Source organism: Melospiza melodia (assembly GCF_035770615.1).
Source record: "Melospiza melodia melodia isolate bMelMel2 chromosome 7 unlocalized genomic scaffold, bMelMel2.pri SUPER_7_unloc_1, whole genome shotgun sequence".
Lineage (NCBI taxonomy): Eukaryota > Metazoa > Chordata > Aves > Passeriformes > Passerellidae > Melospiza > Melospiza melodia.
Window position 1 is genome coordinate 9912300 of NW_026948497.1, and position 23812 is coordinate 9936111.

Sequence of the window (23812 nt, forward strand, 5' to 3'; positions counted from 1 at the left end):
TCCTAAATTTCCCAACACTTCCCCTGTTTTTATTTTTTATGAAAAGCAAAATTCTATGGGCTAACTGTGTCACACTCTTTGCAACACAAAAATAGGCAATTCTAACAACTAAACAATATTCTCAGCTAGCAAGGTTTCTCCCTTACAAGGGATCTAAGCCAGGGAAACAAACCAAAAAGGCTGTCACTTTTTATAGGATATGCTATATAACAGATACAAAAAGGATTCTATGTGCTACAAGGCTCAAACAAAACTCAGGTGTGCTAATACAACCTACAAAAATAAGCTAAAGGAGTAACATGTGGGCAGGTTTCACCCATGTCAACTGTCTGGTCAGTTTGCTTTCTATTCTCAGACAGCAGATATAATTCAAACAGGAATGGCTCTACTCACAAATGCTTCTGATTGTCCTTTTTTAACTAGAGTTTCTCTGATGTTCACAACAAAACTTCACACACAAGTCATAAAAATAAACGCCTATCGTAAAAGGATAAATCTATCTAACATCACTTTAACTGAATAGTACCTAGACTTAAAATACTTAAACTTAAAATATTTAAACCTTATAGAACTTAACATTACTTAAACTTATCTTTACTTAAACTTAACAGATTTTTAAATCAACACAATTTACATGTAAAATCACTTAAATCTAACAAAACTTTAACAAAACTTAACTGACTTTAAATTCTACATAACTTAAACCTAATATAATTTAAACAATCTAGCTTTATTTAAAATTAATAACACCTTAACTTAACAGGAGATAAACTTAACAAAACTAAACCTTAACAGTATTTAACATTTAATGGCACTTAATAGATAATTTAACTTAAACTACTTAGCAACGGATAATACTTACTATAGAAATAAAATATAGCATTTACTATAACTTACTTACAGGCCTGATTCTAAAATACTAAATTAAACAAGTTTCTTCACATATTTGCTGCAGCATTTTTATACTTGAATGCACTTAGACATAAGAAGTTTGTTCAAGGTATACCTGTGGAAAAATTCTTTTAAATTCAGTGCTTGCTTTTACTTTTATTACATCTAAACAAGGCTTAAAAAATACAAAAAACACACTCATTACATCTTACTTCTACAACCACTTTAACACATTTTTAACATTTTTAAATTTTTTCAAAATATAATTCCAGAGTTTAATGTTCTACTGACTGAGTTAGTTGGGCTTCTGATATTTAAAGTCTCTTTCACAGTCTCTGCTAGGAAAAACAAAAAGTTCTTTTAACTTAGGTGAAAAACGTCTTGACCATAATGGTCCTCGGTGTCCTTTGTTTATTATCACTGGCTTCTTAATTGCAGTAGAAATCTTTCTTTTGTTGACAAGAGTCACATTTATTAAGCTGTTAGGTGTCACACTGAAGCTTTTGCCGGCTGCGGGGCGGAGGGAGAGCGCTCCCGCTGGAAGAAGCGCTCCGGTCCCGCGGCGCTTGTGTCGGAGGGGGCGAAACCCCCTGCGGCTGCCGCCGCTGCCCCCGCTACAGCGCAGCATTTCAGGCGGCCGCTCGCCGCGGCTGCTCCCCATGGCGGAGCGCCCATGCCGAGTTCGGAGCAGCACAGCCTCGCAGCCGCCCTGAGCCACAGCTGCTGCTGTGCACTCAGAGACATGCTGAAGTGTATTGTATATCACCCGCCATGGCTTGCTCGGTTTCTTTGCTGACTTATCATCTTCTAACACTGCTTCCCACAGTATATCCCCAGTTTCTCCATTCTGAGAGTTCATGTGGGTTAAGGAAAGTTTCTTCAGCGTATCCGTAGGCTAATAACAAATCTATCCCCTTTACCTCTCGCCATTCTAGATACGTGGCGGATAACTTATATGCTGCTTGCCTTTTCATACCTCTTTCGTGAGCGCTCTTGCAGCTTTCCAGGCTTCCGGCAGCACGTATGGCTCAGGTCACCGACGTGAACCCCGAGGGTGCTTCAAAATTCTGAAACCTATGATTTAAAATATATTATGTTGTTGTCATTTACAGAATACACCCTGTGGGAAGAGGGATGGAAGTGTTTATTATGCTAATAGCAATGAGTATGCTAATAATGAGGCAAGGGCGGAATTGACAATCAACCATCTAGCTGGAGAAAGAAAACACAGCCTACCGGATGAACAAGTAGCAGGAATCCCCAGAGAAGTATTGGATGATATCAAAGAGATGGCTTTGAAAGCTTTAATCCAGGTATTGGATGGCAGCACCCCCAATTTGGACTACCTTGGGTGCCTGCAGCTAAAGCTTTAGGACAAGCAGACCATCCTGGGTGCCTGTTAAGTAAGCAAACCAATGCTACCTCCCTCACACTGAGTGGCCTGCTCTCAGACAGAGAGACCATCAAACATGCTACCTTGCAGAACGGTGATAGAGTTTTAACTCTGGGCACATGGGCATGGCTGTGTAGACTCTGAGGGCATGTGTTGCATGAACCTCTCCAGCCACAGCGAGTCAATCCACAAGAGCATTCAAGTACTGAATGAAGAGTTCAAGAAGCTTCAAGTGGAAAACAAAGACTGGTTCAATAAACTCTTCCAATCCAAGGGATAAAAGGGTTGAATGATGTCTATCTAAAACAGGACATTTAATTTTCCTAGTTGTTGTTGTATTGTTAATTGTCTCATGTTTGTTTAGATGCTTTTAGAAAGTCTTACAAAATTCTTTCAGTTTTGTCTTTGTTGTAAAACAGAAAGAGGGAAGATTCCCAACAGGCTCCTCATGGACTCTTTGGAGGAGAGAACTGGAGGTCAGGATGGCACAAAACCCTCTCAGACACTCAATTTTGGAAGGTAATTCCTTAAAAGTACCTAAAAGTATACCTAAATCCATAAAGTACCTTAAAAACCCTGAGTATATCAAAGCATTAATGAGCCCCACTGAGTGTCAGTACAAAGGTCCCCAGGGACTCAATAAACCAGATAATTGGGGCCATGATTGTAAAACCTCTCACACAGTGTGTATCAAAAGGGAAACACCAAGTACCTTAAAATGACTGAAGTACCCTGTAGTATTAATGAGCCCCACTGAGTGTTGTTACTGACAAAGCCTCTCCAGGGAATAATTACTGCAGATAATTGGAGGCCATGATTGCACAAACCTCTCAGAGACTCCAAGGCAAAAGCCAAACCCAAAGTTCTTTAAAAAACCTGCAGTCTCTTGGAGCATGAAGGAGCCCCCAGGGGCATTCCTGAGCAAGGCTCCCCAGGGAGCCTTGGGACTCTTTCAAGGCCATCCTTGAGGCCACGGGGATGTGGGCTAGGGGGGGATGCTGAGGGCAGTACAAGGGGCTGACAGTGCCCAGCCTGGCTGGGGCTGTGCCAGGAGGCCCCAGGGCCTCAGGACAAGGTGTCTCCTCACAGCCCTTTTTGGCACAGACCCTGCTGCTGTGCCCCAGGGCACCAAGACTTGGCTTCTCTTTGTCCCCACCTGTCATCACTGCCTCCAGTTCTCTGCTCTGCCTGGGGCCTGGAGAAACTTTCTCAGCTGTGCTCCTCAGTGGGACCCATTAAAAGTCCAAGAAACTTTGGAATTGGATTCTGCCTTGGAGTTCTGGAGAGGTTTCTTCAGCTCCCTCTCAGGGACTGATGTTTAGGGCCTGAGCACAAAGCCCCAGAGGCTCATTAATGTCCTGGTGCTGTGTCTGTGCTGCTGAGCTGGGCTGGGTTCCTGGCACAGAGGAAGCTCCTGGTAACCAAGAAGAGCTTCAAAAGCACATTTCTCTTGATGAGCAGTTCTTCTGCCAGCCCAGCAGGGCTGGGGCACTGCCTGCAGCCACCCCAGGCACAGCACAGAGGCACAGAGATCTTCAATCAGTCAGGGCTGGGAAGGTGCTGAGAAGTGCCTGGGGCAGAATCACTGCCAGCCCTTGGCACAGGAACCTCTGGCTGCAGGACAATGCAGCAGCAGCTCCTGGAGCCATCTCCTAAAGCTGGAACATCCCAATGCCTACAGACCCTGTGAGTCCATTCTCTGATTGTCTCTTGTGCAGAGCAGCCAGGGGTGCCCAGGGCTGTCCTGCAGAGCAGGGTCCTGCAGCCCAGGGCGCTGTGCTGGGGCAGGGACTCTGCTGCCAGCCAGGGACAGCTCTCAGCCAGCCCTGGACCGGCTCCCAGCACTGGGGGACAAGATCTGGGTGGGAGGAGACAGCTGGTAAGGCTTGGAAGTGTCTCCTTGTGTGTGGAGGTTGCTGCATTGTTCAGGACTGCTCCCAGCCTGACATTTAACTGCATGACATTTCCAAGGAGATTATACAGGGAGCACAGCAAGCTAACGGCTGCATAAAAGGGAAAATCCTGCTTTTATATTCTACTACGCTGGGTGGCCATTATAGGAAATTGCCCATAGGTATTCATCTCTCATTTCATGCGGAGAAGAATCAAAATATTTTCACTCAGATCTTAATAAACCAGGCAATGCAGAAATAATCACAGGAGCCCTTAGAGGCAGCATCAGTGTCACTTTTCCAGACTCCTTAGGGTTGCTGTGATGTTGCCATCAGAGCCTGCAGAGCAGAGCTGTCCCTAGGAAGTGCCTGAGCTGGGAGGGGTCTGCAGGGCACGGATGAGCCGCAAGGGCTGGGCTGGGCTCTGGCAGCACTGGCAGGGCCCAGCCTTGGGCACAGGGAAGCAGCTGCTGGCAGGGACAGCTCCAGGCAGCAGAGCCCTGGGCAGGCAGTGGGGGGAAAGTGCCCCCACGCTGTGCTGGGATATTTCAAGTCCTCTCCAAACCCAACTATTCCATGGTTCCTTTTTTTACAGATTCCCATGCCAAGACACAGAAAATGTCCAACAGCAGCTCCATCAGACACTTCCTCCTGCTGGCATTGGCAGACACGCGGCAGCTGCAGCTCCTGCACTTCTGCCTCTTGCTGGGCATCTCCCTGGCTGCCCTCCTGGGCAACGGCCTCATCATCAGCGCCGTAGCTTGCAGCCACCACCTGCACACGCCCATGTTCTTCTTCCTGCTCAACCTGGCCCTCAGCGACCTGGGCTCCATCTGCACCACTGTCCCCAAAGCCATGCACAATTCCCTCTGGGACACCAGGGACATCTCCTCCACTGGATGTGCTGCTCAGCTCTTTTTCTTTGTGTTCTTCATTGGAGCAGAGTTTTATCTGCTGACCATCATGTGCTATGACCGCTACGTGTCCATCTGCAAACCCCTGCACTACGGGACCCTCCTGGGCAGCAGAGCTTGTGCCCACATGGCAGCAGCTGCCTGGGCCAGTGCCTTTCTCAATGCTCTGCTGCACACAGCCAATACATTTTCCCTGCCTCTGTGCCATGGCAATGCCCTGCACCAATTCTTCTGTGAAATCACACATATCCTCAAGCTCTCCTGCTCCAAATCCTATCTCAGGGAACTTGGGCTCATTGCTGTAAGTTCCTGTTTGGTATTTGGCTGTTTTGTGTTCATTGTTTTCTCCTATGTGCAGATTTTCAGGGCTGTGCTGAGGATCCCCTCTGAGCAGGGATGGCACAAGGCCTTTTCCACCTGCCTCCCTCACCTTGCCGTGGTCTCCCTGTTCATCAGCACTGGCATATTTGCCAACCTAAAGTCCTCATCCATCTCGTCGCCATCCCTGGATGTGGCCCTGTCATTTCTGTACTCGGTGGTGCCTCCAGTCCTGAACCCCCTCATCTACAGCCTGAGGAACCAGGAGCCCAAAGCTGCAGTGTGGAGACTGATGACTGGATGGTTTCAGGAACATTAAACTGCTAACAAATTTTTGCAAACCATTTGTAATACAATTTATCTTTGATAGTTCTTCTTGGTATCATTTTGAGGGTTATTTTTTTTTGTTTTACTTTTTAAGTATTGTCCACAAATAAACATCATTTTTTGTGCCATTTCTCCTTTTGTTTCTTTGCACCCTCCCTGTGACCCCAGACTCTGTCAATGAGGGGCTGTGCTCTCAGTGCCTTTAAATGAAGTAAAGGATCTGCGAGCAGAGTTTTCTGCAGAGATGCCCTTTTGTTGCCATCTTGTGAGCTGCAGCAGCAATGTCTGTGTGCAGAGCTGGGGGCAGATCAGTGCTGGCTCAGCAGCTGTGCCCAGCAGCAGCAGAACTTGGTGTTGCCACTGTGGGTGCCGTGGCCCTGCCCCGCTGCCCTGGTGGCCCTGGTGTTGCTACAGGGCCTGAGTGCTCTCGGGGCCGGGCACAGCCCTGGGGGTGGCAGTGCCGGGCTGCAGCAGGGACAGGCCATGGGCACTGCTGGGGCAGCGCTGACGCCTTAGCCCAGGGCCTGGGGGCTCCAGGCTCCTTGCCCAGGCTCTCTCAAGAACACAGCCAGGCTAATGCTCAGCACAGAAACCCCTGTGAGCAGCCCCAGGCTGGCCGTGGGCAGGCTGGGGGCAAAGAGCATGGCTGGGGCTCTGCAAGGGCCCTGGGGGAGACGGGAAGGAGCAGCAGAGCAGGGGCTGATCCATCCCCAGTGCGCTGCACAGCCCAGGGCAGCGTCCCAGAGCGTCCTGATGGAGCTGCCAACAACATCCCCCCTCTGCAGCCCTGGCCTCTCCCCCAGCGCACACAGGTGCCCCATCCATACAGGGACAGACATGGCAGCACTGGCTCAGCAGCCCCTGTTTGCATTGCACAGAGCAGGGGGAGAACCCCCATGCTGTTGGTGTGGGGACATGAACCTGAGGGAGCACAAATGCCATCAGCCCCTGGGGCCAGCAAGGGCTTGGGGACACCAGGGAAACCACTCAGCTTTGTCCGGGCCTCTGCAGTCAGCCAGAAAGTTTGTTCCCATCAGCTGGGAGTTTCCTGTGCCACTGCAGACGCTGTTGCTCAGAGCCAGGGCTGCCTGGCAGCCACCCCCAAACTGCCCTGAGCATTTCCTTTGCTTCACCTTTGCTTTCTTTACTCTTCCTGATACAAATTTCTTCTAATTCCCCACCCCAGGGGACGCAGAACTAGACACAGCACTCGAGATGCTGCCCAAGCAGTGCCCAGCACAGGGGAAGAATCACTGCCCTGCTCCTGCTGGCCATGCCATTCCTAATCCAGGCCAGGAGCCATTGGCCTGCTTGGCCACCTGGGCACACTGCTGCCTCATGCCCAGCCTGCTGTCCATCAGTCCCTGCAGGTCCCTTTCTGCCTGGCTGCTCTCCAGCAACTCTGTCCCCAGCCTGTAGCACTGCAGGGGTTGTTGTTTCCCCTCCCCTTCACCCAAGTGTTGTTCTGTCTTGGGGTCTCTCTGGTGGTCCCTGGTGGTCGTGGACCCCAATGTTCCAGAGGGCCTGGCTGAGCTGGCAGGACACTGAGGCTGCTGTTCCAGTTCCCTTTCTCACACAATGGGCATTGTGTGGCTTCCATAGGCCTGGGGTTTTGGAGAACAAGGTCAAGGCGTCAGCTCACCTGGTAGAGACAATTTATCATCTGGTAACATGAGGTCACAGAGTGGGCTTTGACATCACAGAGCGGGTTATGTGAGGTGTTTGAGCAGCTATGACATCATATACTGCCCCTGTGACATCACAGAGCCATCTGTGACATCAAAGGGCAGAGGTCTGACATCACAGAGCAGACTATGACATCACAGAGTTGGCTGTGACCAGCTGTGACCAACCATCAGAGATCAGCTGTGTGACATTGGAGAATGGGCTGTGACATCACAGAGCAGGCTGTGACATCACAGACCAGCTGTGTGACATCCCAGCAGGGCTGTGTCAAGTCACCGGGTTGGTCACTCCACCCCAGCTCCCCCTCACAGTTTCTCCCAACAAGTCCAATGCTGTCCATGCCCAGCAGGGTCCCTGTCCCCCGGGATCCCCCTGGCCCACCTGGAGCCACAGCCTCCACCAAAGGATGTTCCACAGGATCCACCCCAGAGCCTGACAGGGGACAAGGGGCCAGGGCTGTGTGACCAGGACATCAAGGACGTGGGTTCTCCAGTCACTGTGGCCTGGATTGGGTTGGCCAGGGCAGGAAAGATGTCTGGCAGCTGGAGCAGGGTCTGGGAAGGGCCTCCAAGGTGGGGCTGGAGCCCTTGGGCTGTGAGCAGAGGCTGAGGGAGCTGGGCTGGTCCAGCCCAGAGCAGGGAAGGCTGAGGGGCTCCTCATGCCAGCCTGGCAGTGCCAGCAAGGAGGGGATGGAGAACACAGAGCCAGGCTCTTCACCGGGGGCTGGTGGGAAAAAAAAGCCAATGGGTGGAAGGGGAAAGAGGACACCCACCTGGGACAGGAGGAGATGAAATGAGTCAGGCTGGTTTCAGCATTTCCTCAAGACCAAAATCAGCCTGACCTCCCTTCTCCATCCACCACTGACAGCTTTGCAAATCAGGAATCATTCGAGCTGTTTTACACCCACTCCAGGATGAGCATCCTGATCCAAGAACTTGATTGTGTTTACATCAATCATAGAACCATGTTTGTCTAAATAATTTTAGTATGGAAATCACTTGTGAATGGTGGACTCATCAGATACTGCTGGGAGGTTGCACATAGCTGTGATTGTTATTAAATTTTATCCTGTTCAACTATAATCTGTTGGCCATGAAGAGAAACTTTCTGTGCCTCTGAGTCTCAGCAGTTCCTGACCCCCAAAGGACACAAACCCTGATGAGCTGTGCTTCCCACTCCAGTAGTGGCACTTCCACCTCCCTCTGTAGCCAGAGCAGAGCTGCCTTGTCCCAGAAAGTGCCTGGCAATGGAGGGATGATGGAAACAGGACAGGCTGTGGGGATCAGGGGCAGGGTAGAGACAGGGAGAAGAATGGCTTTTGCCCTTGATGGAGCTGTGCCTTCCCTTGGCTTTGTTGGCTGTCAAGAAATGAACATACCTCTGTGTCTTGGGCAGCTCCTTCTCCAAGGAAAGCAGGTGGGAGTTGGAGCCAAGGAGCTGAAAGCTGCAGGTGCAGCCTGGGCTGGAGGGAGCTCAGATTTGCACAAGGCTGCTCTGAGTGCCAGGGCATGGATTGGGTAAATGGTGGGGTGGGGGTAGGGACAGAGTCTGATTGATTGTCAGCCATGAAGGGTCTTGATTTTCATATCTATTCAAACTGCATGAGGAGGTACTTGGATTCAGTGTCAGCTGGAGATAGCACATATCAATAAATTAACAGGGAGAAGAAACCTAAATCGGACCCAGGAAATCTTTTCTCACTGTCTCTTTAAATAGAATCTATTCAACTTGAATGCACTACTGGAATTCATCTAATTAGCCACAAAAGATTTGAAAATAAATCAAATTACCCCCAGAGGCTTGGCTTGTTAAGGTGTTCTGGATGTTAATGTGCCCTGGGACACTGAATTCCTGCACTGAAGAGCTGAAGGCTGAACAAGCCTCTGGAGCAGGAAAATTCAGCAGCAGCCTCCAAGGTGCTGAGGATGTCAGCAGCCCCCACTGAGGCCATCCCTGCCCAGAGACCGTGGGGGAATGGGCAGACAAGGAGAGCGTCCCTGGGGCTGGGGCAGCACAACTCAGAGGCAGCAGCGGCTCTAGCTGGGAAATGGAGTGTGGAATGTGGCTGGGAAAGCCCTGCCTGGGCTGTGTCAAGCAGGACACACAAGCCCTGACCCCTAAACGCCAAACAATTCTCTCAAGGAGACATTTGAAAAGAATTAGAATTGCTTCTGTACTGTGAGCTGGACTCCCTAGAGTCGTACAAACTGGAGATTCTCAGGATCTCAAAACAACAAAACAGCATTTACTGGCAACTTTGGAAAATCAGAGAAACATTGGCAAAATGTTTTTTATGACACTGTAGTGCTTTTCGTTTGTTAATTATAGATCTTTCTAATCTTGAGATTTCCTAATTAATGTACTGATGAATATGTTGGGTTTTAGTGCTGGTTAATTATTTATGTATTTATCTTGTTGTGAGATAGGATTACAAGAAAGGTATAGTAGGCTTAAAATTTTAAAAGGGTGTAAATAAAAATTTATTAAAAGTAAAATTAAATAAAAGGTAATAAGAATTAAAATAAATTTTTAGAATACTTTTTTTTTCTTTACATATTTTTCATTTTACTGAAAATGTAAAGAAACTAAACTAGAAATTGCTAGTCAGTTCACTATTTCTAGAATGAATTTTTTTAGTTTACTGTGGGGAGAAGTTTTTCTTGTTAAGGTTATGGAGATTTTTTTACAAGAGGAAAAAATAGGTTGTTTTTTGTTCTTAGTTTTGTCATGGATAACAGTTGTGTGGGGATCTTTGTTATTGTGGTATTGTTTTTATTGCTACAAGCTTTTTTACAGCTTGTTGATGGGTCATGTCAACTTAAGGGGTATTGTTTTAAAGATGAGCTGTTTAAAGATAAAAGTTTTTATTGTTTTCTTTTAAAATTATTTTTATCTCTGACAATAGAGATCTTCTCTTGGGGATACTGGATTACTTTTTCTCCCCCCTGTTTAAACTTTTTGTAAAATTACAGTTATTTTAACATTTATTTATTTACCATGCAGGTTTTTCTTTGATTAATTTGAAATATTTTGATTATTTGAATTTTTTTATAGTTTCATGTGTTATTAAGAAAAAGAGTTTTTTCTTTATAGTTTATAAGAAAATTTTAGTTTTAAGATAAAGGTATTTTTTCTTCTTTTTTGGGGGAGGGATTTAACTTTTTACTGACTTTTATGGTTTTATGGTTTTTTGTTTTGGTTTGTATTTTTTTTTCAGTTGAGGGAGGATTGAATGATTGAAAGGATTTACACCTAACCCGCTGATAACTTGTGGAGGGAAGTTGTGGTTGAGTTTTATTAGGATTGCTTTTATGACTGCTTTGGGGCTTTTTATTGTGTTTAATATTAGTTGTAGGGTTATTTTGCATGGGTCATAGGTTGCAGGAGTTTTTAGTTTTAATTGTCTTGGGGGAGGGGACTTGATGGTAAGATTTTAATTGCTGTGGCCAACTTTGTTCTGGTTGGGGTTTTGTAGCCTCTTTTGTTTTCCTGTTTGGGAGTTGTTGGGGTTTGGTTTGGTTAGAATGGGGCCAATGGAGGGGGGCGGTCTGGGGAGGGGGGAAGGGGCTCAGACCATGGCAGGGTTGCTTCATTTGGTTTGGTTTGGTTTGGTTTGGTTTGGTTTGGTTTGGTTTGGTTTGGTTTGGTTTGGTTTGGTTTGGTTTGGTTTGGTTTGGTTTGGTTTGGTTTGGTTTGGTTTGTTTGGGTTTGGTTTGGTTTGGATGAGATGGGGGCTGGGGCCAGGGCCCGCTGCTTCTTTGTTGACTGGAAAAGAAAGAGGAGGTTCCTGGTTTATTTAATCTTTAACATTTGTGTTTAACAGAGGCGTGTTCAGTGTCTTTGTGGTTTAACAGATTGTCAGTTACACAAAATTTTTGTATTACTTTTTAAAATTCTTCTCATGTCAAACTACAACAGACATTCAATCAACAAAAAACACATCTCAAAGCCTTGACTTGGCCCATTTGACTTCACAAACTCTAAGCCTGTTCAATTTCATGTTATTCAATATCTGCAGAAGCAAAGAAACATATGAAGACATGGAAAGAGAGAAAGACAAAAAAGATACAGAGAAGCACACACAGAGCTACCAACTCCTGGATTCCAGCAGTGTTCAGATGGAAATTCCAAGAGGAGGCAGGGTCAAGATGTGTGCTTGCCTTGTGGTCAGTCTTCAATACCCCTTGGTCTTCCGGGGCCCTTCCCCCAGGTGGGTCTTGGGCTCATTTGGTCCCTCAGTAGCTGGGCTGGGGCTGCAGAGGTGGCTGTGGAGCATTGCCTGTGCTGTGCCAGGGACTGGAAGACACTGCTGGGCTGGGATAGAGGCTCTGGGGGAATTGGGGTTCCAGGGCAGGGGCTGGACCTGCCTTGTCATCCCCCACACATGAAAAGTTTTGATCCAACAATCTCCTCCAGTCTTTCACAACAGGAAATGTTAGAGAGGGAACCCAAATTCTGGCCATGGGCACCTGGCTCAGAAGGACAGTTCCATAGGAAGGAATGCACAGAGACCCAGTGTTTGGAAAGCAGCTGAAAGGCTCACTAGGCCAAGGCCAGCCAGACTTGTCAGGAATGGCAGATTTTGTCAGGAAGCAGTCTTTGGATCTAGGGAGTTGTGGAGGTGGAGCACCAATGTCATGCATGGACACCTGGAGAAGCAGCACAATTCTTTCCCGTAGAAAGGAAAACACGGAGCCTTCCCCAGTGTTTTGGGGAAAGATGAGAGGTGACCCTTGCAAAACCACTGCCAGAAAAACTTATCCTGGCAATATTCCAGGGAACAATCCCTGGATAAAAGGAAGTTTGGAGGTGAAATCTCAATTCAGGCCATGGGTGCCTGGAGAAGAAGGACAGTTCTTTTCCATCAGAAGGAAAGCACAGAGCCCCAGTATTTCAGCAGCAGATGAGAAGCGACCTTCAACATGCCAAGATCAGTTGGACCAGTCAGGCAGTCCATGGGAGGCAAAACCAGCCAGACCTGTTCTGTGTTCCCTTGGCTTTATGGTGCTCCATAGTGTCACAATGGCGCCTTGGTTCCATAAGGCCCCACAGTGTCACAATGGTCCCAATGATTCCATGAGTCCCTGCAGTGTCACAATGGTCTCTGTGGTTCCCTGTCAGGACCCAGGACATCCCTCTGGCTGTCCTGAGCAGCCAAGACCCCTGTCAGGGGTCTCAGAGACCCTGGCACAGGGCCCAAAATGCCCCTGTGGTTTTGATTATGACCCGTGGAGCAAATTACCAACCTTGTATGAAGATCAGCAAGCCACAACAGTTTCAATAGAACATTAGTGAAGTTTTCACAGGGTGGAAAAGTAGATTTTTGCGTTTTTGGTATGGGGGCAAGATGGAGTGAACTAAGTGTGTCCAGCCTTTCTCCTTCTCCTTGGCCTCCATCTTCTGCTGTGTTGTTGGCACTTACAGATTGGTTTAGAGTAGAAGCTAAAGGTCTAACATAGGTGATACGTTTTGGAAATTGTAAACATTGTATCCATAGTTTTTCTATAAAGACATAACACCGCCCTGTGGGCAGGCAGAATGCCTCGTACTGTCTTTGTGAGCTGACCTCGGCAGCGCACTAGAAAATTTTTAATAGATAAGATAAAATCAACAACCTTGAGACCGAGAAATGAAGAGCCCTGACTCCTTCTTCAAGCACCGGGCTGGGAAAAGAGACTTTCGAACTTTTCTCGGGGTCACTCTGCTAAGCTAATGATCCCGACAGTTCCCCAGGCCCCACAATGACACACGATTCCTCTGTACCAAGCAGCCTGCAATGTACAATTGACCTTTGGATCCTGGGGGTTTGTGGTGTCACAATGGTCTCCCTTTGGCTCCACAGTGTCACAATGGACCATTGATAACAGGAGGCCCCTGTGTGTCACCCTGGAGCTTTGGTTCCATGAAGCCTGCAGTGTTACAATGAACTCTTAGTTCAATGGAGTTCCACAATGTCACCATGGCCCCTCGGTTCTATGCAGCCTGCAGTGTCACAATGGTCTCCTTTGGTTGCCCAGTGTCACAATGAACCACTGAGGTCATGAGGCCTTGCAATATCACCCTGGACCTTTGGTTCCATGCAGCCCTGAAGTGTCACAAAGGCCTCTTGTTTTCACAAGGCCCCACAGTATCACAATGGTCTTCTTGGTTCAGTGAGGATCCCCAGGGTCACAATGGTCTCACTGGTTCCATGAGGCTTCAGAGTGTCACAATGCTTTCCTTATTCCATAGAGCCTCACAGTGTCCCAATGATTCTATGAATTCCCTCAGTGTCAAAAGGGACCTTGGTTCCATGAGGCTCTGCAGTGCCCAAGTAGTCTCTCCATTAAGTTCTATGAGGTCTTGCAATGTCACAAGGGACCTTTGGCTCCATGGGGTCTTGCAGTGTCACAATGGCCCCTTGGTTTGATGGGGCCTCTCTGTGTCACAATGATCCCTACATTCCATGGAGCCACACAGTGTCAGTACTGTCCCTTTTGTTCCATGAGGCTCAGCAGTGTCGCAGTGCTCTCCATGATTCCATGAGGCCCCACGGAGTCACAATGGTCCCTTGGTGTCACAGGGCCCCACAGTGTCACAATGGTCCCTTGGTTCCATCGGCCCTGCACTGCTGCATTCCCCCCTCCCCTTCTCAGGCAGCCCTGCCAGCTGAGAAATGCTCCTTGGGGCTCGGCCTTGGCCAACAGCCCCTGGGCTCAGCTCCTCTGCAGCTCATCACAAACACTGTCAGCTCCAGGCACTGCTGCTGCCCAGCCAGCTCCTGGTTTCTTTAGCAGCAGCCCTGGGAACTGTTTCTGTTCCCTCAGTGGCACAACATCCCTGTTCTCACCCTGCCAAAGGAAGCTGTTGATGCCAAGTGCAGTCAGGATGAGCCATTGCTGGGACTGCAGCCCCTCTCTTGGGGCCCTGCAAACAGCGCTCCAAAAGGAGCCCTTGGAGCTCTCCTGGGCCAGCGACTCCCTCTGAGTGGGGCCTCTCCCAGCTGGGAACTCTCCCGTTTGCTGCACTCAGGCATCCTGAACAACGACGGAGCCTGGGCCGATCCCCCCACTCCTCCAGGCTACACCCTTCGAGTGCTGGGGAGATGGCAAAGGATCCACAGTGAGCATTTCCTGCCCTCAGGGGCATTGCTCACAGGTGCCTTGCACTGACTCTGTGTCTGTGTGTTGGGAATTTACCTGCTAGAGACTGGAAAAGTACAAAGCCGTGGCTAGTTCCAAGTCCTGCACCTGTGAGATAGCGTGTCCTTGGGCCTAGCTGTAGTAGGATAACAAATAGTGAAAGAGACATGAGAAAAGAGAGATGTAACCCCTAAGGAATGAGGAAGAGTTCATGGTATAGTTTAACCAATCGATTGTTTGGCTTACAGAATATTCATAAGCTTATTATTTGCTGTATAAGTGTTTGATGCTTTCTTCAATAAACGGACCTGTGATGAACCAGCTGGTGTCCTGGTCTTCTTCCTTCGACATCTGTGTGCACACAGGAGTGCTTGTGCTGGGGAAATGTGGCAGAAATGCTGCTCTCTGAGGGGCTGGAGTGCCTTGGATAGCTGAGTCAGTCAGATATCCAGATATCAGTAAGTAATATAAGTCACGAGGTCTAAACGAAGTTAAATGCTGCCAAGAGTTGCCCTTTTTTTAAGTTGTTACATTTAATTTATTAGCTAAGTTAAGGATTGTTAAGTGTAATTCCTCTGTTAAATTTCTAACTCATAAGATTTAAGTCAGATTAAATAGTGTTAAGTGCTGTTCTTTTGCTAAATTGGGGAGTTGAAGGTACCAGTTAAAGTTAAGGTATAAGTAAAGTCCTGTTAAGTTTGACCTCTGTTAAGCTTTTGGGCCAAATTCCTTTTATCTTTGCCCTCACTGTCCTTGTGTCTCACACATACCCAGGAAGAGTTCATGCCTGATTTCTGGTTTGATTGACTGGATTTTGTTTGGTTTTGTTGTTGCTTTGTTTCCTTCGTGTGCCTGAAGTGTTCAGTCAGGAGCAGACTGACTCTTGCCAAGGAACTTTGTGCTGCTGTCCCTTAATATTAAATCCGGTTTTTGCTGCTCCCTTGCTGGGGATTTTTTCAGCGCTCTCAAGCCCTCGTTCGTACCAGGGTGAAGGAGCCATGGCCCAGGCCCTGGCCCTGGGGGACACGGGGATGCTGTCGGGGAGTCCCTGTCCCCCTGTGCCACCCCCAGGGCCCTGGTCCCCGTCCCTGTGTCAGGCTCTGGGGTCGATCTCGTGGAACATCCTCTGGGGGAGGCTGCGGGGCTGGGGGCCGGGGGGACCTGGGGGGACAGGGGACCCCGCTGAGCACGAGCAGGGTTGGACTGCTCTGTGGGGAGCTGTGAGGGGGGCGAGGCAGAGTGACCTCCCCAGGGACCTCACACAGCCCCTGTGATGTCACAGTGTCCCTGTGATGTCACACAGCCCCTCGGATATCACACAGCCTCCTGTGATGTCGCAGCCCACTCTGGGATATCACATCACACCCTTGTGATGTGTCAGAGCCAGCTCTGCGGTATCACTCTGTGATGTCATACAGCTGTGATGTGATGTCACAGAAGACTCTGTGATGTCAAAAAGTCACCAAGTGATGTCATTGTCTGTTCTGTGGTGTCACAGCCAGATCTCTGTTGTCACAAAATCCTGTCTGTAATGTCATACTGGCATTCTGTAATGTCACAGCACACACTTTGACCTTACAGGCTTCTCTAGGATGTCATCCAGCCATGCCATGATGTCAAAGCCTTCTCTGTGGTGTCACAGAATCCCCTCTATGATGCTGTAGCTGCTCAATGACCTCACACAAAGAAGTCTGTGATGTCATAGCCCAATCTGTGACCTCACACAGCCCACTCAGTGCTGTCACACAGCCCCTGGCTGACATCCCAGCTGCTCTGTGCCTCTATGACACAGCCACAGAGGTGCTGCTGTGACACAGCCCGCTCTGGGCCATCCCACAGCCCCTGCCAGTGCTGAGCCCCTGTGAGCTCTGTCTGTGCCCTGCTGGTGTCCCTGAGGTGCCCTGGCAGTGCCCCAGCCCTGCTGGGCTGTGCACAGGAGCTGCTCCTGGCCAGAGCTGTCTCTCTGCAGCGCTGCCCTTGCCAGGAGCTGCCTCTGGGCCAGGAGCCCGGCCCAGCTCAGCAGCACAGACACAGCTCAGGGACTTTAATCACCCTCTGGGGCTGTGGTGCTCTTTGCATCAGACTCAGTCCCTCAGAGTGTGCTCAAAAATTTCTGAGGAATTCCAAAAGTGATTGAAACACTGAAATTTCTCATAATATAAATAGATTCATCTGAGGGACAGGACTGAGAAAGTGTCCCCAGGTTCCAGTTAGAGCAGAACACTGGAGGCAGTGATGACAGATGGGGACAAGCAAGGGAAAGGTGTCTCTGATGCTGAGCAAAGCTGCACCTCTGTCCCTGCAGGCTGTCGGCATCTCCCGGCTGCCCCACCTGGCTGGGCCCTTCCTTTGCTGACACCTCTGCCTCCTGCCTGCCTCTGCCTGCCCACACAAAGCCTTGGCCTGCTCCAGGCTCCTGCTGGGGAAGTGCTGCACCACAGCCCTGCCCGGGCAGTGGAATTACTTTCTCCTGATGTCCAGTCTGGGCCTCCCAAGCTGCCCTTGGTGCTATTATGGCTTCTTCAAGATCATTCCCACTATGAAAAAAAAGCTCCAGCCTCTCTGAAACCACCCTTCCATCCCTCTCAGGCTGCTCCTATTCTACCCTCAGTCTGCACACCACTGAGTCCAGAGCCCTCAGCCTCTTCCAGCTGCTTTTGTCATGAGGCCTCCAAACCCCATCCTGGGAGATTTTTGTGTCTTCTCCAAGGTCTGTGAAAACGGAAAAATAGTGATCAAAGTTATTTTCTCCACAATCTTGCAATGACAGAACAAGGGGCAATATCTTTAAACTGAATCAGGGTGGATTTATATATCTTAGAAGGAGGAAATATTTTACAAGTATGAGGGTGGGTCGAAACTGCAGCTGATTTCCCAGAGAAGTGGATTCCCCATCCCAGGAATTGTCCAAGAGCGGGACTTTTTTGCAACCTGACCCACTGAAACCCTCTCATCCCTAAGGACAGAATTCCCGTTCTCTGTGTTCTCTGATGTGCTGGGTGCCCTCACAGCGCTTCTGGCAAGAATGTCTGCTGAGGGCAGCCAGGCTGCTGCAGGGGCAGTGGCCTCACAGCCATCACCATGGCAGCCCTGTCCCCTGGGCCTGGCTCTCCCCTTTCCTCTGCCCCTGCCTTGGCTCTGCTGCCATTAAGAATTTTGTCATTAATATCTCTTCCCCAAGGTGCTGGGGCCAATGGCTTCCCAGTCAGGCTCCTGGAGCAGAAGTGGCTTTTCAGAGCCCAGCCAGGAATGAGCCCTGAGGCAGCAGCTCTGCAGTGGTGGCCACCAGGCCGGGCTGCCAAGGGAGGCTTCTGGCCATGGCCTGCAAGCAGCTGCTGCTGCCAAGGTGCCTTTGGTGCCTCAGGCTCTCCCTGGCACAGCTCCCAGCATGGCGCTCTGCCCTTGTGCCCGAGCCCTTCCCTGTGCTGGGGCTGGTCTGGGGCTTTTCCTGCAGCGGGATCTGCCCTGCTCATGGCACAGGAAAGGCAGTTCCTGCTGGAGCAGGAGGCTCTGCTTGCAATGGGCTCCAACAACTCCAGCAGGGCCCTGTTGACTTCAAAACTGCTTCCTAGAGCACTTTATTCTAATATTAGTTATAGCTCCTGAACTGTGGAGTAAATGAATGTGGTTAAGTTCTTTCTTCTAATCATGATTAGAATCAATTAGAGGAATATTTATATGAATCTATCGGGTATCCCATCATTAATTCTGTGGGACAAATTGGGTTAAAGGTTCAATTCCACCTCTCCAGTCCTTTACACCTTTGACAAAGTCTGGGGCTGGGATTGGATCCAGTCACTTACAGTCTCCTCTCATTGAAGGAATTGTAGAAGTCTGGGGGCCCTGCAGGGGTTGGAGGATCCATGGTGGCTGTTCAGTGTCATTTCTCCACGTCATGATTTAGCAGGAGTTTTTCCAATAAAGAAATAAAGCTTTTGCCTGAAGCTCCCACTGTGCCCATGACAGGAACCCCTGTGAGTGTCTGGGACATCCCGGCTCTTTGGCAGCCTGGGGACTCCTGGGATGTCACTGTGGAGCCCCCGTGAGTGCCTGTGACAGATTGGTGCCTTTGCAGCACAAGGTGCCCTGGGATCTCACAATGCAATGGCATGACTGCCTCTGACCAAAGAGCTCATTACCATCCCCAGAAAGCCCTGGGAGGTCTCCATGGAGCCCCTGTCTGTGCCTGTGACATTCCAGCTCTGGAACAGCCTGGAGACTCTTGGAAAGTCCCCATGGAATCCCTCTGAGGGTCTGTGATAAATCTGATCCGTGGAAGGCAACCATCACCAGGACCCTGTTGCTATGGTCTGTTTCCAGGGCAACCATCACCAGCCCCCTGTTGCTATGCTCAGTCCCTTGGCAGCTCCATGGAGACCCCATGCCTGGAGTGGTTGCCATGGACTCCAGCTCAGGCCTGCAGCCAGAGCCCGTTGCCATGGAAACCATTGGCAGCCCCATCCCCAGGCTCATGGGATCCCAGAATCACAGAATTGGCTGAGCTGGGAGGGACCCATCAGGATCCCCCAGTCCAACTGCTGGCCCTGCACAGGACACCCCAACAATGCCAGCCTGGGCCTGGCAGCACTGTCCAAACACTGCTGGAGCTCAGAGAGCCCTGGAGCTGAGACCCTTCCCTGGGGAGCCTGGGCAGGGCCCCAGCAGCCTCTGGGCAAAAACCTTTTCCTGACATCCAACCTGAGCCTGCCCCGACTCAGCTGCAGCCATTCCCTCCACTCCTGTCCCTGGGCACCAGAGGGAAGAGGTTCCCGCAGCCCCAGCCAGGGACCCGCTCCCAAGGCTGTTGCCATGGCCACCAGGGCTGGGACCAGCTGGGATGCTCGGTTTCCACGGGCCGGGGTTCAGGAATGGCATTCCCCAATTTCCTGCTCCCGCTAAAACCACACTGCCCTCGCTGCCCTCCCACCTCTTGTGGAAAGAACAAAAGGCAAAGATCCCAGGCTGGGATAAGAACAATTTATTGGGAACACCAACGAGATAAGAAACATACAGAACAGAAACAATATTGATAACAGAAGGGATAAATAAAACTTTACAGGGAAAACTAAAACACAACTTATTGGGTCTCCCTGGCCACAATTTCCCCCTGCCTGGAAAGGGCACTCCTCTCCTCAGGGAAAGAGACATAGAGAGTTCCTTTCCTGCCCCTGGCAATAACCTGAGGTGGGAGTGAATGTAATGACAGGGCCATGGCCAGACCCTCATGTTCTTCAATCCCACATCATATCAAGGGCAGGGGCAGGACGACAGGCAGGTGTCTTCCCAGCATGGATCACAGGGAAAATGGATCACAAGGGCTCTTCTCAATGTGGGTTCTCCTATGGGTGATGAAGATAGAGCAGTGCATGAAGCTGTTCCTGCAGCTGGGGCATTTGCAGGGCCTCCCTTACTGGTGGCTCTGTTGGTGTCTTGTCAAGTGAGAGCTCTGGGTGAAGCTCTTCCCACACTGGGGACACTCAAAGGGCCTCTCCCCTGTGTGGATGTGCCGGTGCCTGATGAGGGTGAAGTTGTGCTTGAAGCCCTTCCCACAGTCAGGACAGCAAAATGGCCTCTCATCAGTGTGAATCCGCTCATGCAGGAGGAGATGGGAGCTGGTGTGAAACCTCTTCCCACATGTGGCGCACTGGTAGGGCCTCTCCCCAGTGTGGATGCGCTGGTGCCTGATGAGGTGGGAGCTGTGGTTGAAGCCCTTCCCACAGTCAGGACAGCAGAAGGGCCTCTCCTCCGAGTGAATCTGTGGGTGCTGGAGGAGCCTGGAGCTGGTGTGAAACCTCTTCTGACACTGGGGACACCCATAGGGCCTCTCCCCAGTGTGGATGCCTTGGTGGGTCACAAGGGTGGATCTGTAGCTGAAGCCCGTCCCACATTCCCCACACTCGTAGGCCCATTCCCCGGTGTGGATCATCTGGTGGCTGACCAGGTGCTTGCTCTGTTTGAAGCTCTTCCCACACTGCAAGCACTTGAGGGGCTTCTCCCTAACACGAAGCTGCTCATGAACCACCATCTCTGAGCTCTGCCTAAAGCTCTGTCCCCCTTCCTGGCTCTGGGTGGTTCTTTCTTCCTCAGAGAATCCTGGGCTGGCTTTGGAGCCCCTCCTCCTGTGGGATCTCTGTGGCATTTCCTCCATGTTGGATTCCTCTGCACTAGAGTTGCTCAAAACGGCCTCTTTCACAAGGTTCTGATGTGGAGATTTTTCCTCCCTGGTCTCCATCCTCAGCTCCTTACCTGGGGAAGGAAGGAGAAAGAGAGGATGGGATTTGCCTCCGTGCCAGAGGGAAGGCGAAGGAGATCCCCCCAGTGCATCACTGGCAGGATGGCATTGGCACCAGGGTTGTCCTGCAGCTGGGGGCCGACCTGGGCTGGAATATGGAGCAGGAGACAGGGGGACAGGAGCACTGACTTCCTCCTCACCTGCCTGGGTGTCCCAGGGCATCTTCCTCTTCCTCGCAGCTTTCTCCTCCATCAGGTGAAGGTTTGGGAATGGGAAATTTTATTTTGGGAGGAAAACAAGGGATGAGCACATTGAGTTTTGTACTGGTTTGACGGCAAACATGAGGGAAAGTCTATGTCAGAATTACAATTTAATAAGAAAATTAGGACCAAGGCAATGATACAGAAACACTGCCTTAAACTGACAGAGTCAGGATATAACATGACACCCTGTTGGTCAGGGTGGTGGCAGCAGTCCCATTAAATGGTGGGTGCAGTCCTGTTGGAGTGATAAACGTGATTCTGTCAAAGCAGTGATCCTGTAGAAGGGTCTGGTCTTCCTCTGAAGGTCCAGTGCTGGTTATGGAGATCTTGTCCTCTGGGAATCCAGTAGGCAAGCAGCTCCTGGTCTTTCATACCTCAGCTTATATCCAGGTAGGAATGCTTGGATCCTCCCCCTGGGCAGAGCATCCCACAATGGGATGATGGAATTTTATCAGTCCTGCAGTGACACTCAATGGCCCATTCACAGAAGATATCTCCCCTGGAGGGCGTTATCAGGGCTGAGTCATGGAAGAGATAAAGAACACTGCCCCACCTGTTTCTAACAGTTGATGAAGATGGGGATTGAAAACATGCATTTGGTTACATCTTACACTGCACCCTGAAACAGTGGGGTAATCACTGCTCAGGGGGTGAACACCACCCCCCTTACCCAAACTGGCTCAGCTGTAAAACCCCCACCGTGGGATGGCAACACACACACGGGGGACAATGTCACACTTGCCCTGCTCCACTCTGTCCCTGTCACTCCCTTGCTCTCCCCTCCTTTTCCCTTTTTTCGATATCTCTCTCTACTTCACATTTACTGTTTAATAAAATCTACTTTGGATTTGGTCTCGTTAGCACCTTAATTGGGGCAGAGGCATCTCTCTACCAGTATTCTTAACCATATTGCAACAATATTTTGGCACAGTGAGTTCAGGCACTGTTCTTTGACCCCAAGTGCCTTTGACAACAGCATGGTTCCTTCCTCTGAGGAGATTGTGGTTCTTTCTGGAAGAACTCTTGGAAACTTGGACACAGTCCCTCCTTCATCCTGGGGAACTTATGGGAGAACTTATGAGGAAAATGGCTTTTTTGGATGGCCAATGAAAAAGAAAATATTTTCTTGTCCTTCCTTGAAAAGTTTGTTAAAATCACTGGAGGAAAGGGAGCAAATGATACCAGCCAGACTGACAAGGTTCATTCACTCCAAGGTGAGGAACACAAGGCTGCTGAAAGTCCCAGAAGAAGCCCAGCTCAAGTAGCTAAATTCCCAAATAACTCCAGCCAGGGGTCTCCAGGAGGATTTTTTTGGTGAGTGTTCGGAGCCAGCAGAACCCGGACTCGAGCCCTGGATATCTCCGGGCTGCCTAAGAGGAGCTTTTTCGGGGCAAGAGGAGCCGCGATCACCCCTCAGGGGGGTCCCGGGGGGTCCATGTGGGGATGGCCTGGTACAAACGGGGCAGGACATTGGTTTTGGGGATCCCCTTGAGAGCCAAGGCTGTGGAACGGGGGACCCCTGGGGCGGGGAGAGGGGAAGGGGCGATACCAGAGCTGAGGGACCCCCGGCAGCCCGGAGATGAGGCGGGGATGGGACCCCTGACCCTGACAGGGGCGTGTCCTGGGGTGGCTTCATGATGCTCATACCCCATCAGTCCGTTTAGCCCAGAAATGAGTTCTGCACCTTGAAGGCTGGCTCTGAGAGTGAAGGGCAGGAGGAAGAAGCTGCAGTTTGTTTTCAGATACTGCACTCACTCCTCCACATTCCGGCTCCTGGAGTGTTGTGATGCCTTAAGGAGATGGAATAGAGGCCAGACGGAGTTAAGTGGAGTAAATTAGATATTTATTGTAGTGCCTTCAAAGGTCACACCCTGGGAGTACTGGAGCCACAGATGTGGCTCTGCCTGGATGTCTCTGAGATGGGAGCAAAAGAGGGCTTGGTCACGAGATCTCACATTTTTGTAAATTTTAGTACATTTATATATAGGAGTTAACTGCCCAGTTAATAGCTTCAATAGCTTCAAATTATGAAGTTTTGTCTTCCTTGCTTGCTTGCCTGCCCTCCTCTTTTCATGTTGTTTATGCTTTGGGCCTGAAGTTTGAAGAGCTTGTCCTTGAGTCTCCAGCTAGAACAGGATTGTTTTGTCTTCACCACTCTGTGAAAAGATATTAGTAGCACTTAATATACAGCTAAAAGCTGCACACCAAAACACAATAGAAAAACTTAAAACCTAAGGTATCAGTTGTCTGCTGACAGACAGACAGCAGGAAAGATCTCTCCTTTGCTTTTAGTTAGTTTTTAGATCACTTGAGGCAGAGAAGTTCCCTAGACTGTGGTTTTTCTTTTTCTTTGGAGTTGTTTAAACCTGCTCTGCACTGAACACCCCGACCGCACCAGCAGCTTGCACCTGTGGCCCACTAGGCTGAGCCTGGGCTGTGGCATTTCCAGTGCCAGAGGGACTGATAAGAGACTGAGCTGAGCTACTGCCCACAGAGGGACTTTCTGAGTTTGTCATCTCTTTTGGAGCAGCAAGAGGTTTTATTGTTTAATATTGTTCATTTTTTTTGCTGATGAATACTTTGCCTGTTAAATAAACAGGTTTTTTTCCCATTTTCTCTGAGGAAATCATTTCCTGATCTGGTTGGGGGAGTGGCTGCTTGAATTTGCTTTTTAGAGAAAACCCTTTTGGAGGTTTTCTCCCAAATTTGCCCAAATCCAGGACAGGGTGGTGGGAAGACAGAGGACCTCCAAGTGGCTGGAGTGGGGGGACGCTG

General features: G+C 49.7%; 1 pseudogene; it reads right to left on the reverse strand.

Moving 5' to 3' along the window:
• The window catches only part of LOC134432884 (zinc finger protein 850-like), a 363249-nt pseudogene extending 342682 nt beyond the window's left edge, over positions 1–20567 (reverse strand).
• Between the last annotated feature and the right edge of the window lie 3245 nt (positions 20568–23812).